We start from the raw sequence: 14,324 nt of genomic DNA, 5'->3' as shown, positions 1-14,324 counted from the left end.
TAGAGAGCATAGGGCACTTCCACTCATGGGCGTATAAATTGGGAAAACTAAAAATCAGCAAGACACAGGCACCCCAAAGTTTAGGGCTGCTCTGTTGACAAGAACCTCCACTTCGTTACATCTTAAATATCCCAGGAAAGAGAAAAATGGATAAAGACGTTGTGGTCCTTATGTACAATGGAATATCACTCAGCCATGAAACCAACGTCATAAGGCTAGTAGCAGCATGATGAGTGGATTTAGGTATGACGATTCTAAGTGAAATAAGTCATACAGAAAAAGACACTTATCATAGGATATCACTTATAGAGGGAATGTAAAAACCGCTACCCTTGAACTGAATTACAAAACAGAACAGAGTCCCACGTTTAGAAAACACACTATGGCTGCTTCACGGGAAAGGTGAGGTGGGGTGATGCATAAAACACGGGTTTCAAATTAGGTCAGATACCGTTCCATAAACCCAATATGTAATAGACAAGACCTACTCCTTGATCAGTGAATAGGACTCAACACCCCCTATTCACCGCCCAAGAATATATCTGACTAGTAAGAATCTTAAAACCTATGTTTTGATATCTCTCTGTAAGTGACTCAAGTGGGTGTAAAGCGGCAGAAACACAGCAGAGGAAAGCAGCTATGCCACATTATAAAAATCAATTACTTTTAAAAACCCGTGAAACAAAGACAGTGAAAGAGAGAGAAATTCTTACAAAATTCGTTCAGGGGCTGTGATGCCACCTGGATTGACCATATCTAGACCCACAGCTGATTGAGACATAAGGGTGGACACTCTTGGGGCTGAGAGGTTTGGTGAGGTTGGGTGAGGAAACACAGACCCTTTAAAGTAATACTGCATGGTACCCATCCCATGGGTCCCAAATCTCCAGGTTCAAGGGCATCTTCCTACATCAAAAACATGCATGAGAAACCCAGAAGATGGTACACCGTGTGATCGGGAAAGGTTTCCAAAACGCACCTCTTTTCTCATCTCCTTGTGCTCGGGTTCGCCATTCCAGCCGCTTTACTAGCAATCTCCCTCCTTGGAGAATCAGCACCTTTAACCTCCTGTTCCGTACAGGTTGCAATTTCTCCTGAGGATGAACGGGAAGAGGGGTAACCAATGAGAGACTAGCTCTAGGTATCGGGACAGGCACAGGTCACTCTATTTTCCCATCAGGAAGAAGAATTAACCACAGGCTCAACCTGCCGCCCGGGACCAGAATAGGGCCTGAAGCAATCCTGCGCTTTTGCGGCCATCTCCCAAGAAAGTGAGTTGAAAAATGGAGCTCAGGGGCACTGCAATTCACAAACCTGCAGACTTATAAATGATAACTCTCGTCCACAAATATATTGAGGGAAGGTAACGAAGAGGAATGGAAAGCAAGGCAGAATTGCAGGAAACAGATTTCAGGAGGGAGATTCGAATCGCCTTTAAAGCACAGGAAAAGCGGCAAAACCTCGACAATGAAGCCCTTGGCCAAAAAGGGCGTATGCGTTTTTTCCTGAATATATTCAGGAAAAAACGCATACGCCCTTTTTGGCCAACCAAGCAACCTGGAAAGGCAAATCAGCGCTACAAAGAAGTCTCGCTTCCCATCGGTCAAAAGGGCCATGCTGAATAAAGTGTCCAAACCAGAAATGCAGGACAGGCCATGGAGAAACGGGAGCCTGGCTACGCTGATGGGCGGGATGTAAATTGCCAACAGCCACTCTGGAGAAGTGTACGGTGTGTCCTGAAACCTCCAAAAAACTCAGCTTAGAGAGCATAGGGCACTTCCACTCATGGGCGTATAAATTGGGAAAACTAAAAATCAGCAAGACACAGGCACCCCAAAGTTTAGGGCTGCTCTGTTGACAAGAACCTCCACTTCGTTACACCTTAAATATCCCAGGAAAGAGAAAAATGGATAAAGACGTTGTGGTCCTTATGTACAATGGAATATCACTCAGCCATGAAACCAACGTCATAAGGCTAGTAGCAGCATGATGAGTGGATTTAGGTATGACGATTCTAAGTGAAATAAGTCATACAGAAAAAGACACTTATCATAAGATATCACTTATAGAGGGAATGTAAAAACCGCTACCCTTGAACTGAATTACAAAACAGAACAGAGTCCCACGTTTAGAAAACACACTATGGCTGCTTCACGGGAAAGGTGAGGTGGGGTGATGCATAAAACAAGGGTTTCAAATTAGGTCAGATACCGTTCCATAAAGCCAATATGTAATAGACAAGACCTACTCCTTGCTCAGTGAATTGGACTCAACACCCCCTATTCACCGCCCAAGAATATATCTGACTAGTAAGAATCTTAAAACCTATGTTTTGATATCTCTCTGTAAGTGAGTCAAGTGGGTGTAAAGCGGCAGAGACACAGCAGAGGAAAGCAGCTATACCACATTATAAAAATCAATTACTTTTAAAAACCCGTGAAACAAAGACAGTGAAAGAGAGAGAAATTCTTACAAAATTCGTTCAGGGGCTGTGATGCCACCTGGATTGACCATATCTAGACCCACAGCTGATTGAGACATAAGGGTGGACACTCTTGGGGCTGAGAGGTTTGGTGAGGTTGGGTGAGGAAACACAGACCCTTTAAAGTAATACTGCATGGTACCCATCCCATGGGTCCCAAATCTCCAGGTTCAAGGGCATCTTCCTACATCAAAAACATGCATGAGAAACCCAGAAGATGGTACACCGTGTGATCGGGAAAGGTTTCCAAAACGCACCTCTTTTCTCATCTCCTTGTGCTCGGGTTCGCCATTCCAGCCGCTTTACTAGCAATCTCCCTCCTTGGAGAATCAGCACCTTTAACCTCCTGTTCCGTACAGGTTGCAATTTGTCCTGAGGATGAACGGGAAGAGGGGTAACCAATGAGAGACTAGCTCTAGGTATCGGGACAGGCACAGGTCACTCTATTTTCCCATCAGGAAGAAGAATTAACCACAGGCTCAGCCTGCCGCCCGGGACCAGAATAGGGCCTGAAGCAATCCTGCGCTTTTGCGGCCAGCTCCCAAGAAAGCGAGTTGAAAAATGGAGCTCAGGGGCACTGCAATTCACAAACCTGCAGACTTATAAATGATAACTCTCGTCCACAAATATATTGAGGGAAGGTAACGAAGAGGAATGGAAAGCAAGGCAGAATTGCAGGAAACAGATTTCAGGAGGGAGATTCGAATCGCCTTTAAAGCACAGGAAAAGCAGCAAAACCTCGACAATGAAGCCCTTGGCCAAAAAGGGCGTATGCGTTTTTTCCTGAATATATTCAGGAAAAAACGCATACGCCCTTTTTGGCCAACCAAGCAACCTGGAAAGGCAAATCAGCGCTACAAAGAAGTCTCGCTTCCCATCGGTCAAAAGGGCCATGCTGAATAAAGTGTCAAAACCAGAAATGCAGGACAGGCCATGGAGAAACGGGAGCCTGGCTACGCTGATGGGCGGGATGTAAATTGCCAACAGCCACTCTGGAGAAGTGTATGGTGTGTCCTGAAACCTCCAAAAAACTCAGCTTAGAGAGCATAGGGCACTTCCACTCATGGGCGTATAAATTGGGAAAACTAAAAATCAGCAAGACACAGGCACCCCAAAGTTTAGGGCTGCTCTGTTGACAAGAACCTCCACTTCGTTACACCCTAAATATCCCAGGAAAGAGAAAAATGGATAAAGAAGTTGTGGTCCTTATGTACAATGGAATATCACTCAGCCATGAAACCAACGTCATAAGGCTAGTAACAGCATGATGAGTGGATTTAGGTATGACGATTCTAAGTGAAATAAGTCATACAGAAAAAGACACTTATCATAAGATATCACTTATAAAGGGAATGTAAAAACCGCTACCCTTGAACTGAATTACAAAACAGAACAGAGTCCCACGTTTAGAAAACACACTATGGCTGCTTCACGGGAAAGGTGAGGTGGGGTGATGCATAAAACACGGGTTTCAAATTAGGTCAGATACCGTTCCATAAAGCCAATATGTAATAGACAAGACCTACTCCTTGCTCAGTGAATTGGACTCAACACCCCCTATTCACCGCCCAAGAATATATCTGACTAGTAAGAATCTTAAAACCTATGTTTTGATATCTCTCTGTAAGTGACTCAAGTGGGTGTAAAGCGGCAGAAACACAGCAGAGGAAAGCAGCTAAACCACATTATAAAAATCAATTACTTTTAAAAACCCGTGAAACAAAGACAGTGAAAGAGAGAGAAATTCTTACAAAATTCGTTCAGGGGTTGTGATGCCACCTGGATTGACCATATCTAGACCCACAGCTGATTGAGACATAAGGGTGGACACTCTTGGGGCTGAGGGGTTTGGTGAGGTTGGGTGAGGAAACACAGACCCTTTAAAGTAATACTGCATGGTACCCATCCCATGGGTCCCAAATCTCCAGGTTCAAGGGCATCTTCCTACATCGAAAACATGCATGAGAAACCCAGAAGATGGTACACCGTGTGATCGGGAAAGGTTTCCAAAACGCACCTCATTTCTCATCTCCTTGTGCTCGGGTTCGCCATTCCAGCCGCTTTACTAGCAATCTCCCTCCTTGGAGAATCAGCACCTTTAACCTCCTGTTCCGTACAGGTTGCAATTTGTCCTGAGGATGAACGGGAAGAGGGGGAACCAATGAGAGACTAGCTCTAGGTGTTGGGACAGGCACAGGTCACTCTATTTTCCCATCAGGAAGAAGAATTAATCACTGGCTCAGCCTGCCGCCCGGGACCAGAATAGGGCCTGAAGCAATCCAGCGCTTTTGCGGCCAGCTCCCAAGAAAGTGAGTTGAAAAATGGAGCTCAGGGGCACTGCAATTCACAAACCTGCAGACTTATAAATGATAACTCTCGTCCACAAATATATTGAGGGAAGGTAACGAAGAGGAATGGAAAGCAAGGCAGAATTGCAGGAAACAGATTTCAGGAGGGAGATTCGAATCGCCTTTAAAGCACAGGAAAAGCGGCAAAACCTCGACAATGAAGCCCTTGGCCAAAAAGGGCGTATGCGTTTTTTCCTGAATATATTCAGGAAAAAACGCATACGCCCTTTTTGGCCAACCAAGCAACCTGGAAAGGCAAATCAGCACTACAAAGAAGTCTCGCTTCCCATCGGTCAAAAGGGCCATGCTGAATAAAGTGTCAAAACCAGAAATGCAGGACAGGCCATGAAGAAACGGGAGCCTGGCTACGCTGATGGGCGGGATGTAAATTGCCAACAGCCACTCTGGAGAAGTGTACGGTGTGTCCTGAAACCTCTAAAAAACTCAGCTTAGAGAGCATAGGGCACTTTCACTCATGGGCGTCTAAATTGGGAAAACTAAAAATCAGCAAGACACAGGCACCCCAAAGTTTAGGGCTGCTCTGTTGACAAGAACCTCCACTTCGTTACACCTTAAATATCCCAAGAAAGAGAAAAATGGATAAAGACGTTGTGGTCCTTATGTACAATGGAATATCACTCAGCCATGAAACCAACATCATAAGGCTAGTAGCAGCATGATGAGTGGATTTAGGTATGACGATTCTAAGTGAAATAAGTCATACAGAAAAAGACACTTATCCTAAGATATCACTTATAGAGGGATGTAAAAACCGCTACCCTTGAACTGAATTACAAAACAGAACAGAGTCCCACGTTTAGAAAACACACTATGGCTGCTTCACGGGAAAGGTGAGGTGGGGTGATGCATAAAACAAGGGTTTCAAATTAGGTCAGATACCGTTCCATAAACCCAATATGTAATAGACAAGACCTACTCCTTGATCAGTGAATTGGACTCAACACCCCCTATTCACCGCCCAGGAATATATCTGATTAGTAAGAATCGTAAAACCTATGTTTTGATATCTCTCTGTAAGTGAGTCAAGTGGGTGTAAAGCGGCAGAAACACAGCAGAGGAAAGCAGCTAAACCCCATTATAAAAATCAATTACTTTTAAAAACCCGTGAAACAAAGACAGTGAAAGAGAGAGAAATTCTTACAAAATTCGTTCAGTGGCTGTGATGCCACCTGGATTGACCATATCTAGACCCACAGCTGATTGAGACATAAGGGTGGACACTCTTGGGGCTGAGAGGTTTGGTGAGGTTGGGTGAGGAAACACAGACCCTTTAAAGTAATACTGCATGGTACCCATCCCATGGGTCCCAAATCTCCAGGTTCAAGGGCATCTTCCTACATCGAAAACATGCATGAGAAACCCAGAAGATGGTACACCGTGTGATCGGGAAAGGTTTCCAAAACGCACCTCTTTTCTCAACTCCTTGTGCTCGGGTTCGCCATTCCAGCCGCTTTACTAGCAATCTCCCTCCTTGGAGAATCAGCACCTTTAACCTCCTGTTCCGTACAGGTTGCAATTTGTCCTGAGGATGAACGGGAAGAGGGGTAACCAATGAGAGACTAGCTCTAGGTATCGGGACAGGCACAGGTCACTCTATTTTCCCATCAGGAAGAAGAATTAACCACAGGCTCAGCCTGCCGCCCGGGACCAGAATAGGGCCTGAAGCAATCCTGCGCTTTTGCGGCCAGCTCCCAAGAAAGTGAGTTGAAAAATGGAGCTCAGGGGCACTGCAATTCACAAACCTGCAGACTTATAAATGATAACTCTCGTCCACAAATATATTGAGGGAAGGTAACGAAGAGGAATGGAAAGCAAGGCAGAATTGCAGGAAATAGATTTCAGGAGGGAGATTCGAATCGCCTTTAAAGCACAGGAAAAGCGGCAAAACCTCGACAATGAAGCCCTTGGCCAAAAAGGGCGTATGCGTTTTTTCCTGAATATATTCAGGAAAAAACGCATACGCCCTTTTTGGCCAACCAAGCAACCTGGAAAGGCAAATCAGCGCTACAAAGAAGTCTCGCTTCCCATCGGTCAAAAGGGCCATGCTGAATAAAGTGTCAAAACCAGAAATGCAGGACAGGCCATGGAGAAACGGGAGCCTGGCTACGCTGATGGGCGGGATGTAAATTGCCAACAGCCACTCTGGAGAAGTGTACGGTGTGTCCTGAAACCTCTAAAAAACTCAGCTTAGAGAGCATAGGGCACTTCCACTCATGGGCGTATAAATTGGGAAAACTAAAAATCAGCAAGACACAGGCACCCCAAAGTTTAGGGCTGCTCTGTTGACAAGAACCTCCACTTCGTTACACCTTAAATATCCCAGGAAAGAGAAAAATGGATAAAGAAGTTGTGGTCCTTATGTACAATGGAATATCACTCAGCCATGAAACCAACGTCATAAGGCAAGTAGCAGCATGATGAGTGGATTTAGGTATGACGATTCTAAGTGAAATAAGTCATACAGAAAAAGACACTTATCATAAGATATCACTTATAGAGGGAATGTAAAAACCGCTACCCTTGAACTGAATTACAAAACAGAACAGAGTCCCACGTTTAGAAAACACACTATGGCTGCTTCACGGGAAAGGTGAGGTGGGGTGATGCATAAAACAAGGGTTTCAAATTAGGTCAGATCCCGTTCCATAAAGCCAATATGTAATAGACAAGACCTACTCCTTGCTCAGTGAATTGGACTCAACACCCCCTATTCACCGCCCAAGAATATATCTGACTAGTAAGAATCGTAAAACCTATGTTTTGATATCTCTCTGTAAGTGAGTCAAGTGGGTGTAAAGCGGCAGAAACACAGCAGAGGAAAGCAGCTAAACCCCATTATAAAAATCAATTACTTTTAAAAACCCGTGAAACAAAGACAGTGAAAGAGAGAGAAATTCTTACAAAATTCGTTCAGGGGCTGTGATGCCACCTGGATTGACCATATCTAGACCCACAGCTGATTGAGACATAAGGGTGGACACTCTTGGGGCTGAGAGGTTTGGTGAGGTTGGGTGAGGAAACACAGACCCTTTAAAGTAATACTGCATGGTACCCATCCCATGGGTCCCAAATCTCCAGGTTCAAGGGCATCTTCCTACATCGAAAACATGCATGAGAAACCCAGAAGATGGTACACCGTGTGATCGGGAAAGGTTTCCAAAACGCACCTCTTTTCTCATCTCCTTGTGCTCGGGTTCGCCATTCCAGCCGCTTTACTTGCAATCTCCCTCCTTGGAGAATCAGCACCTTTAACCTCCTGTTCCGTACAGGTTGCAATTTGTCCTGAGGATGAACGGGAAGAGGGGGAACCAATGAGAGACTAGCTCTAGGTATCGGGACAGGCACAGGTCACTCTATTTTCCCATCAGGAAGAAGAATTAACCACAGGCTCAGCCTGCCGCCCGGGACCAGAATAGGGCCTGAAGCAATCTTGCGCTTTTGCGGCCAGCTCCCAAGAAAGCGAGTTGAAAAATGGAGCTCAGGGGCACTGCAATTCACAAACCTGCAGACTTATAAATGATAACTCTGGTCCACAAATATATTGAGGGAAGGCAACGAAGAGGAATGGAAAGCAAGGCAGAATTGCAGGAAACAGATTTCAGGAGGGAGATTCGAATCGGCTTTAAAGCACAGGAAAAGCGGCAAAACCTCGACAATGAAGCCCTTGGCCAAAAAGGGCATATGCGTTTTTTCCTGAATATATTCAGGAAAAAACGCATACGCCCTTTTTGGCCAACCAAGCAACCTGGAAAGGCAAATCAGCGCTACAAAGAAGTCTCGCTTCCCATCGGTCAAAAGGGCCATGCTGAATAAAGTGTCAAAACCAGAAATGCAGGACAGGCCATGGAGAAACGGGAGCCTGGCTACGCTGATGGGCGGGATGTAAATTGCCAACAGCCACTCTGGAGAAGTGTACGGTGTGTCCTGAAACCTCCAAAAAACTCAGCTTAGAGAGCATAGGGCACTTCCACTCATGGGCATATAAATTGGGAAAACTAAAAATCAGCAAGACACAGGCACCCCAAAGTTTAGGGCTGCTCTGTTGACAAGAACCTCCACTTCGTTACACCTTAAATATCCCAGGAAAGAGAAAAATGGATAAAGAAGTTGTGGTCCTTATGTACAATGGAATATCACTCAGCCATGAAACCAACGTCATAAGGCTAGTAGCAGCATGATGAGTGGATTTAGGTATGACGATTCTAAGTGAAATAAGTCATACAGAAAAAGACACTTATCATAAGATATCACTTATAGAGGGAATGTAAAAACCGCTACCCTTGAACTGAATTACAAAACAGAACAGAGTCCCACGTTTAGAAAACACACTATGGCTGCTTCACGGGAATGGTGAGGTGGGGTGATGCATAAAACACGGGTTTCAAATTAGCTCAGATACCGTTCCATACAGCCAATATGTAATAGACAAGACCTACTCCTTGCTCAGTGAATTGGACTCAACACCCCCTATTCACCGCCCAAGAATATATCTGACTAGTAAGAATCTTAAAACCTATGTTTTGATATCTCTCTGTAAGTGAGTCAAGTGGGTGTAAAGCGGCAGAAACACAGCAGAGGAAAGCAGCTAAACCACATTATAAAAATCAATTACTTTTAAAAACCCGTGAAACAAAGACAGTGAAAGAGAGAGAAATTCTTACAAAATTCGTTCAGGGGCTGTGATGCCACCTGGATTGACCATATCTAGACCCACAGCTGATTGAGACATAAGGGTGGACACTCTTGGGGCTGAGAGGTTTGGTGAGGTTGGGTGAGGAAACACAGACCCTTTAAAGTAATACTGCATGGTAACCATCCCATGGGTCCCAAATCTCCAGGTTCAAGGGCATCTTCCTACATCGAAAACATGCATGAGAAACCCAGAAGATGGTACACCGTGTGATCGGGAAAGATTTCCAAAACGCACCTCTTTTCTCATCTCCTTGTGCTCGGGTTCGCCATTCCAGCCGCTTTACTTGCAATCTCCCTCCTTGGAGAATCAGCACCTTTAACCTCCTGTTCCGTACAGGTTGCAATTTGTCCTGAGGATGAACGGGAAGAGGGGGAACCAATGAGAGACTAGCTCTAGGTATCGGGACAGGCACAGGTCACTCTATTTTCCCATCAGGAAGAAGAATTAACCACAGGCTCAGCCTGCCGCCCGGGACCAGAATAGGGCCTGAAGCAATCCTGCGCTTTTGCGGCCAGCTCCCAAGAAAGCGAGTTGAAAAATGGAGCTCAGGGGCACTGCAATTCACAAACCTGCAGACTTATAAATGATAACTCTGGTCCACAAATATATTGAGGGAAGGCAACGAAGAGGAATGGAAAGCAAGGCAGAATTGCAGGAAACAGATTTCAGGAGGGAGATTCGAATCGGCTTTAAAGCACAGGAAAAGCGGCAAAACCTCGACAATGAAGCCCTTGGCCAAAAAGGGCGTATGCGTTTTTTCCTGAATATATTCAGGAAAAAACGCATACGCCCTTTTTGGCCAACCAAGCAACCTGGAAAGGCAAATCCGCGCTACAAAGAAGTCTCGCTTCCCATCGGTCAAAAGGGCCATGCTGAATAAAGTGTCAAAACCAGAAATGCAGGACAGGCCATGGAGAAACGGGAGCCTGGCTACGCTGATGGGCGGGATGTAAATTGCCAACAGCCACTCTGGAGAAGTGTACGGTGTGTCCTGAAACCTCCAAAAAACTCAGCTTAGAGAGCATAGGGCACTTCCACTCATGGGCGTATAAATTGGGAAAACTAAAAATCAGCAAGACACAGGCACCCCAAAGTTTAGGGCTGCTCTGTTGACAAGAACCTCCACTTCGTTACACCTTAAATATCCCAGGAAAGAGAAAAATGGATAAAGAAGTTGTGGTCCTTATGTACAATGCAATATCACTCAGCCATGAAACCAACGTCATAAGGCTAGTAGCAGCATGATGAGTGGATTTAGGTATGACGATTCTAAGTGAAATAAGTCATACAGAAAAAGACACTTATCATAAGATATCACTTATAGAGGGAATGTAAAAACCGCTACCCTTGAACTGAATTACAAAACAGAACAGAGTCCCACGTTTAGAAAACACACTATGGCTGCTTCACGGGAAAGGTGAGGTGGGGTGATGCATAAAACACGGGTTTCAAATTAGCTCAGATACCGTTCCATAAAGCCAATATGTAATAGACAAGACCTACTCCTTGCTCAGTGAATTGGACTCAACACCCCCTATTCACCGCCCAAGAATATATCTGACTAGTAAGAATCTTAAAACCTATGTTTTGATATCTCTCTGTAAGTGAGTCAAGTGGGTGTAAAGCGGCAGAAACACAGCAGAGGAAAGCAGCTAAACCACATTATAAAAATCAATTACTTTTAAAAACCCGTGAAACAAAGACAGTGAAAGAGAGAGAAATTCTTACAAAATTCGTTCAGGGGCTGTGATGCCACCTGGATTGACCATATCTAGACCCACATCTGATTGAGACATAAGGGTGGACACTCTTGGGGCTGAGAGGTTTGGTGAGGTTGGGTGAGGAAACACAGACCCTTTAAAGTAATACTGCATGGTAACCATCCCATGGGTCCCAAATCTCCAGGTTCAAGGGCATCTTCCTATATCGAAAACATGCATGAGAAACCCAGAAGATGGTACACCGTGTGATCGGGAAAGGTTTCCAAAACGCACCTCTTTTCTCATCTCCTTGTGCTCGGGTTCGCCATTCCAGCCGCTTTACTTGCAATCTCCCTCCTTGGAGAATCAGCACCTTTAACCTCCTGTTCCGTACAGGTTGCAATTTGTCCTGAGGATGAACGGGAAGAGGGGGAACCAATGAGAGACTAGCTCTAGGTATCGGGACAGGCACAGGTCACTCTATTTTCCCATCAGGAAGAAGAATTAACCACAGGCTCAGCCTGCCGCCCGGGACCAGAATAGGGCCTGAAGCAATCCTGCGCTTTTGCGGCCAGCTCCCAAGAAAGCGAGTTGAAAAATGGAGCTCAGGGGCACTGCAATTCACAAACCTGCAGACTTATAAATGATAACTCTGGTCCACAAATATATTGAGGGAAGGCAACGAAGAGGAATGGAAAGCAAGGCAGAATTGCAGGAAACAGATTTCAGGAGGGAGATTCGAATCGGCTTTAAAGCACAGGAAAAGCGGCAAAACCTCGACAATGAAGCCCTTGGCCAAAAAGGGCGTATGCGTTTTTTCCTGAATATATTCAGGAAAAAACGCATACGCCCTTTTTGGCCAACCAAGCAACCTGGAAAGGCAAATCCGCGCTACAAAGAAGTCTCGCTTCCCATCGGTCAAAAGGGCCATGCTGAATAAAGTGTCAAAACCAGAAATGCAGGACAGGCCATGGAGAAACGGGAGCCTGGCTACGCTGATGGGCGGGATGTAAATTGCCAACAGCCACTCTGGAGAAGTGTACGGTGTGTCCTGAAACCTCCAAAAAACTCAGCTTAGAGAGCATAGGGCACTTCCACTCATGGGCGTATAAATTGGGAAAACTAAAAATCAGCAAGACACAGGCACCCCAAAGTTTAGGGCTGCTCTGTTGACAAGAACCTCCACTTCGTTACACCTTAAATATCCCAGGAAAGAGAAAAATGGATAAAGAAGTTGTGGTCCTTATGTACAATGGAATATCACTCAGCCATGAAACCAACGTCATAAGGCTAGTAGCAGCATGATGAGTGGATTTAGGTATGACGATTCTAAGTGAAATAAGTCATACAGAAAAAGACACTTATCATAAGATATCACTTATAGAGGGAATGTAAAAACCGCTACCCTTGAACTGAATTACAAAACAGAACAGAGTCCCACGTTTAGAAAACACACTATGGCTGCTTCACGGGAAAGGTGAGGTGGGGTGATGCATAAAACACGGGTTTCAAATTAGCTCAGATACCGTTCCATAAAGCCAATATGTAATAGACAAGACCTACTCCTTGCTCAGTGAATTGGACTCAACACCCCCTATTCACCGCCCAAGAATATATCTGACTAGTAAGAATCTTAAAACCTATGTTTTGATATCTCTCTGTAAGTGAGTCAAGTGGGTGTAAAGCGGCAGAAACACAGCAGAGGAAAGCAGCTAAACCACATTATAAATATCAATTACTTTTAAAAACCCGTGAAACAAAGACAGTGAAAGAGAGAGAAATTCTTACAAAATTCGTTCAGGGGCTGTGATGCCACCTGGATTGACCATATCTAGACCCACAGCTGATTGAGACATAAGGGTGGACACTCTTGGGGCTGAGAGGTTTGGTGAGGTTGGGTGAGGAAACACAGACCCTTTAAAGTAATACTGCATGGTACCCATCCCATGGGTCCCAAATCTCCAGGTTCAAGGGCATCTTCCTACATCGAAAACATGCATGAGAAACCCAGAAGATGGTACACCGTGTGATCGGGAAAGGTTTCCAAAACGCACCTCTTTTCTCATCTCCTTGTGCTAGGGTTCGCCATTCCAGCCGCTTTACTAGCAATCTCCCTCCTTGGAGAATCAGCACCTTTAACCTCCTGTTCCGTACTGGTTGCAATTTGTCCTGAGGATGAATGGGAAGAGGGGTAACCAATGAGAGACTAGCTCTAGGTATCGGGACAGGCACAGGTCACTCTATTTTCCCATCAGGAAGAAGAATTAACCACAGGCTCAGCCTGCCGCCCGGGACCAGAATAGGGCCTGAAGCAATCTTGCGCTTTTGCGGCCAGCTCCCAAGAAAGCGAGTTGAAAAATGGAGCTCAGGGGCACTGCAATTCACAAACCTGCAGACTTATAAATGATAACTCTCGTCCACAAATATATTGAGGGAAGGTAACGAAGAGGAATGGAAAGCAAGGCAGAATTGCAGGAAACAGATTTCAGGAGGGAGATTCGAATCGGCTTTAAAGCACAGGAAAAGCGGCAAAACCTCGACAATGAAGCCCTTGGCCAAAAAGGGCGTATGCGTTTTTTCCTGAATATATTCAGGAAAAAACGCATACGCCCTTTTTGGCCAACCAAGCAACCTGGAAAGGCAAATCAGCGCTACAAAGAAGTCTCGCTTCCCATCGGTCAAAAGGGCCATGCTGAATAAAGTGTCAAAACCAGAAATGCAGGACAGGCCATGGAGAAACGGAAGCCTGGCTACGCTGATGGGCGGGATGTAAATTGCCAACAGCCACTCTGGAGAAGTGTACGGTGTGTCCTGAAACCTCCAAAAAACTCAGCTTAGAGAGCATAGGGCACTTCCACTCATGGGCGTATAAATTGGGAAAACTAAAAATCAGCAAGACACAGGCACCCCAAAGTTTAGGGCTGCTCTGTTGACAAGAACCTCCACTTCGTTACACCTTAAATATCCCAGGAAAGAGAAAAATGGATAAAGAAGTTGTGGTCCTTATGTACAATGGAATATCACTCAGCCATGAAACCAACGTCATAAGGCTAGTAGCAGCATGATGAGTGGATTTAGGT

This window comes from Balaenoptera physalus (genome assembly GCF_965194825.1).
Source record: "Balaenoptera physalus genome assembly, chromosome: 9".
NCBI lineage: Eukaryota > Metazoa > Chordata > Mammalia > Artiodactyla > Balaenopteridae > Balaenoptera > Balaenoptera physalus.
This window is presented reverse-complemented; position numbering follows the sequence as displayed.